The 5,356-nt window shown below is 37.4% G+C and overlaps 1 pseudogene; it reads right to left on the minus strand.

Annotated features, from left to right (window-relative positions):
• Window positions 1-2,581: 2,581 nt before the first annotated feature.
• On the minus strand, window positions 2,582-2,685 carry LOC112827575 (U4 spliceosomal RNA; annotated as a pseudogene).
• Between the last annotated feature and the right edge of the window lie 2,671 nt (window positions 2,686-5,356).

Genomic DNA, 5,356 nt, shown 5'->3' on the forward strand with positions numbered 1-5,356 from the left:
GGACTTTCTGATTTAACTAAAATGTGTTAGCTTATCAGTTTTCCCTTTTGCATTTCTGTGCTGTCAAGTGCATAAACCAAGCAACAGTGATTTTTTTTTTTTTTGGCAACAGTGACTTTTTTCACCATTCAAGTCAGGCTCATATTTCCATTATATTCAAGCAGTTAGGGAGTAAAGAAAAGTATCAAGAGAAAGAAGGCAAGTTTTTTTGTTTTTGTTTTTGTTTTTGTTTTTGTTTTAAGAAGGCAAGTTTCTTAGAGATTGAAGCACTTGCATGGGGGAAGAAGGAGAAACCATATGAGAAAAATTACCAACTACTCTACCTCATGGTCACCTAACAATGGATGAGATTCATATTTGCAGTCTGCCCACATCTCCAATGTTTCTTTGAGGCTAAGAGTATAAAATGGAACTCCTCTGTGAGGTGATCTTAATTTCTTAAGAGAAAGAAAGAAAAAAAAGACTGTTGTTAATGGTGATGGTACTAATGTACAGAATGATGACAAATGCTTGTCCTGGAAGGGATCTTTTGTACAAACTACTCCAAATGTCTGATTATGTAGACAAAACGGAACATGGAAATTTGTCTAGTCTTCTCTCACTTTCCTTCTGACCTCAGTGGGTGTCCCTTAATTCTGGATATTTTATATAAATGGAATCATACAATATGTGGCCTTTTGTGTCTTAATTTTTTTCACTTAACCTAATGTTTTCAAGGTTCATCCATGTTGTAGCATGTATTTGAACTTCATTCCCTTTTATAGCTGAATAATATTCTATTGTATGAATATTACATTTTGTTTACCCATTTATCAGTCCAATGATGGACACTTGGGCTTTTTTACCTTTTGGCTATTGTGAATAGTACTTCTATTAATATTCATATAAAAGTTTTTGAACATCTCTTTTCAATTCTTTTGAAGTAGAATTGTTGAGTCATATGGCAAGTCTCTGTTTAACTTACTGAGGAACCCCCAAACTGTTTTCACAGAGCGTATACCACTTTACATTCCCACTAGTAAATGTATGAGGGTTTCAGTTTCCCCACATCCTCACCAACACTTGTTATTGTCTGCTTTATTTTAGCCATCCTCACGTGTGTGAAGTGGTATCTCATTGTGGGTGCGATTTTCATTTCCCTCATAACCAGTGATGTTGAACATCTTTTCATGAGCTTATTGGCCATTTGTATCTTCTTTGGAGAAATGTCTACTCAAGTTCTTTGCCCACTGTTAAATTAGGTTCTTTGGCTTTTCTTTTTTTTTTTTTAATTGTTGAGTTTTAAGAGTCCTTTTTATTTTCTGGAAACTAGACCTTTACCAGATATATTGTTTTAAAATATTTTCTCTTGTTATGTGAGTTTTCTTTTTGATGGACAAAAGTTTTTAATTCTGATGAAGTCCACTTTCTTTCTTTCTTTTTTTTTTTTGCCTATGCTTTTGGTATTCTGTTTAAGAAACCATTGCCAAATCCAAAGTCTGGAAGATTGACCCTGCTTTCTTCTAACAGTTTGTCTTTTTAACTCTTATATATAGGTATAATCCATTTTGAGTTAATTTTTACATAGAGTGTGAGGGTAAAGACTTCATTCTTTTGCATTTGGATATTGAGTTGTCCCAGCACTATTTGTGGAAGAGAATATTCTTTTCCCCATTGAATAGCCGTGCACCCTTGTAGAAAATCAATTGTCTATAGATGTATGGGTTTATTTCTGCGAACTTCATTCCATTTCATTGATCATTGTCTATTCTTCTGCCAATACCTAGAAATTCAATTTTAAGTTCCTCTTTATCTTAAGTTACTTAGAAATTATTTTGAAATTTTCAGGGGCACCTGGGTGGCTCGGTCGTTAAGCATCTGCCTTCAGCTCAGGTCATGATCCCAGTGTCCAGCCCTGCATCAGGCTCCTTGCTCGGGGAGCCTGCTTCTCTCTCTCCCTCTGCCTGCTGATCCCCTGCCATGCTCGCTCTCTCTCTCTCTCTCTCTCTGTGTGTGTGTCAAATAAATAAAATCTTAAAAATTATTTTGAAATTTTCAAATTGAAGGGTTTTATGAGTAATATACCTTTATTGTTAAACTATATTTTTCTCTCACTGACTCAGAGAATGTGACTGTCCATATGATCATTTTATTTTCCTTTAAGTTCAGTAACTGTACCACATACTACTGGTGTTGCTTCTATTAGTTTTTCTTGAAACATGACAAGTCTTTTTTAAACAGAAGATTCACATCTACTTTATTTCAGGCAACTTTTCTCCTATTTCTGTTCATTTTTTTTGTTTGCCTTTTTCTTATTCTCTTCTTCAGAGAATTTAGATATGTATGTATGGTAAAACCTCTTGTCTGCCTTTTATTATTTTTTAATCTTTTAGTTCTGTGTGATTTCATCAAGCTGTCCTGTATGCCTAGTTTTTTTTTTAAATTATGATTTTTTGGTATTTTTTATTTCCTGAACTGTGGCTTTCAACATTATTAGTATATCTATATTTCTTTTTTGAAACATATTTATAGTAACTTTTAAAGTCCTTGTCAAGTCACATCTGGGCCCTTCCCTTTTGCATGCAATTTCTTTCTTTTTATTTTATTATGTTAATCACCATACATTACATCATTGGTTTTTTCAATTAGCAATAATTGCGCCTCATCTAAACCTCATTGGCTACGATACTGCCACTGCGCAAAACTACATTATTAGTTTTTGATGTAGTATTCCATGATTCATTGTTTGTGTATAACACCCGGTTGCATGCAGTTTCTGTTGTCTGCTTTTTTCCTCCCTGTATATGGGGGTACATAAAAAGAAACATTCCTGTTTCTTTGAATGTTTCATAATTTTGTTGTTGTTGTTAAAAACTGGGCATTTTCGAGAATATATTTTAGCAATTCCATGGTTGTTGTTGTTGTTGGCTTGTTTATTTGTTCGGTGACTGGTCTGGACTGCGGTAGTGAAGTCTATTCCCCTCACTCCCAGTGTGAAGCTTCTGGTGTTATGCCACAGAGGGCACGCCCACCTGATAGCTCCTCTAGTTGGAGGGATTGCTGTTTTGTTTTCAGCAATGCCCCGGGGCATAGATTGCACTACAACCGTATCCAGTTAGTTTTGGACCCATTTTCAGGGGGTAGTTTTATGCCAGTCTTGCCAGTCTTTGAGGTTTGTTCTGACCATAAGAGGGCTCTCCTTAGCTATCTCTTTCCCTGGTTCTATCTGGTAATCTAGCTGACCTCTAGTTTAGCTTGTTGCTCTTGTGGGGCTCTCAGCCTCCTCCTAATTGTTTACTACCAAAATCTCCACTGTTGTGAAGAGTGTTTGGAGAGGCTTGAACTTCCCTGTACTTTGTTTCAAATAATGTTAGATTTTTTTTTTTTTTTTTTTTTTTTGAGTAGAGCATAGAACCTCTCTATTCTTATGGCCACCATCTCCCCTGGGCAAAATCTCTGAGCCATTGCTGCAGAGCAGGTGGTGGGGACAGTCTTTTTTCTTAGGATGGCATTCCTCATTCATCAGCAGGGCACTAGGTAGAAGCAGGACCTCTGGTCTTCTCAGCTTCTCCTGGTCTGGAACTTTCATGCTGTGGGGAGCCCCTGACTCTTTGGCTGAACTCACCTGCAATTTAGGCTCTGCAATGTGAAATTGGGAGGGAATAAGAAATACTGATGGGCTAGCCCTAGTGGTGTGAGATACTATAGATCTTGCCTGTGAGCTGGAGTGGAGCTTCTTGTTACATTGAACTGGGCGTAGGTGGGGAAGTAGCAAGTGATGGCTCAAGTACTACAAATTCTAACTATTCTTACCAAGACGTAGTAGATTTTCTTAAGTAAAGGTCTTGTTCTCCATTTGCTGTATGCCCTTAGGGTAAATTCCAAAATTTTTTTTAAAAAAGTATCAGCTCCATTTTCTTTTCCCTTTATTTCTTCTTTTTAAAAGTTTTTTTAAAAAAATCTTTTTTCCTCCTGTTATTTGAATATTTTATCTATATTTTGTGCCCTTCTTAATTTTTTGAAATCATGTTTATAATCTGCTTGAGTATGGAGATCTGTTTGTCCGATTCCTTAAATAGTTTCTTTTAGACTGTGTGTGCTTCATCTGTACTTATATTCCTTTCCTCTTTTTGCTTTGTAGTTTCTATTCATAAATTCATAGCTAGTTCTTTTCTCATTATTACTTCCCTTTGAGACAGTGAGGCTATTTTCAAATGTGTTTTGAGGATGGGTAGGAAGGTGAAACAGCATTAAATTTCTATTTGGATTTGTTTTCTTCATTATCTCCTCACCGAATCTTTTTAAGAATACTCTTTGCTGGGGAACACATCGCTCTCCATCTCTGTGTGGGTCATAGCAATGTCCACCTAGTTACACTCCCTGTGCTATGACCTGGGGATGACTCTCTCCTCCTTCTTGGCAGTGCCTCACCTCCAGAAGGTCCCTCTACGTTCCCAGGACAGGTCATACACAATTAGAAATGGCATGTCTGTTTCACCTTCAGCTTCACCTCTCCTGCTGTTCTTTGGTTTTGGGTTGGGTCTCTTGGGGGACATTATCTGCCTTTTCCCATGCTCGGTCCACAGACTTCGATTTCATTACTAACAATGAATCACAAGACAGGCCTTCCAGTACTGTGCCTTATTAAGCAGGAATACTGTTTCTTGATCAGTGTCTGAGGGTTCTATGTCCCCCTCACCAAGGTTCTCCTTAGGATCCAAATATCACTGTTTTGGTGTATATTCTCTTTGTAGGTTTCATTTCTGGTAGTATCCTTTTCCTTATTACAATGAAGATGAAGTTCGCTTTTAATTTTTTAATTTTTTATTCATTTTTAAAAAAATTTTTGGTTGGGTGACTGCCTTCGGCTCAGGTCATGATCCTAGAGTCCTGGGATCGAGTCCCACGTCAGGCTCCCGGCTCAGTGGGAAGCCTGCTTCTCCCTCTGACCCTCTCCCCTCTCATGCTGTTTCTCTCTCGCACTCTCTCTAATAAATAAATAAAATCTTTAAAAAAAATGAAAAAAAATTTTTTTAAAGATTTTATTTGAGAGAGAGCACGAGCTTGGGGGGAGGTGCAAAGGGGAGGGGGAGGGAGAAGGGACGAGTAGTGCAGGATCCCAGGACCCCAAGATTATGACCTGAGCTGAAGTCAGGCACCCTTATGATCTTTCTAACATCTTGTTTTCAGTTTTAAAATTTCTCCTTTCTTGATATTTCTGCTTTCATTTTTTAAATTTTTTAATTGTTAATCACCGTACATTACATCATTAGTTTTTGATGTAGTGTTCCATGATTCACTGTTTGTGCATAACACCCAGTGCTCCATGCAGAACGTGCCCTCTTTAATACCCATCACCAGGCTAACCCGTCCCCCC

This window comes from Callorhinus ursinus, unplaced genomic scaffold (genome assembly GCF_003265705.2).
Source record: "Callorhinus ursinus isolate GAN/ISIS: 27379988/994484 unplaced genomic scaffold, GSC_fseal_2.0 scaffold29, whole genome shotgun sequence".
In the NCBI taxonomy this organism is placed as follows: Eukaryota; Metazoa; Chordata; class Mammalia; order Carnivora; family Otariidae; genus Callorhinus; species Callorhinus ursinus.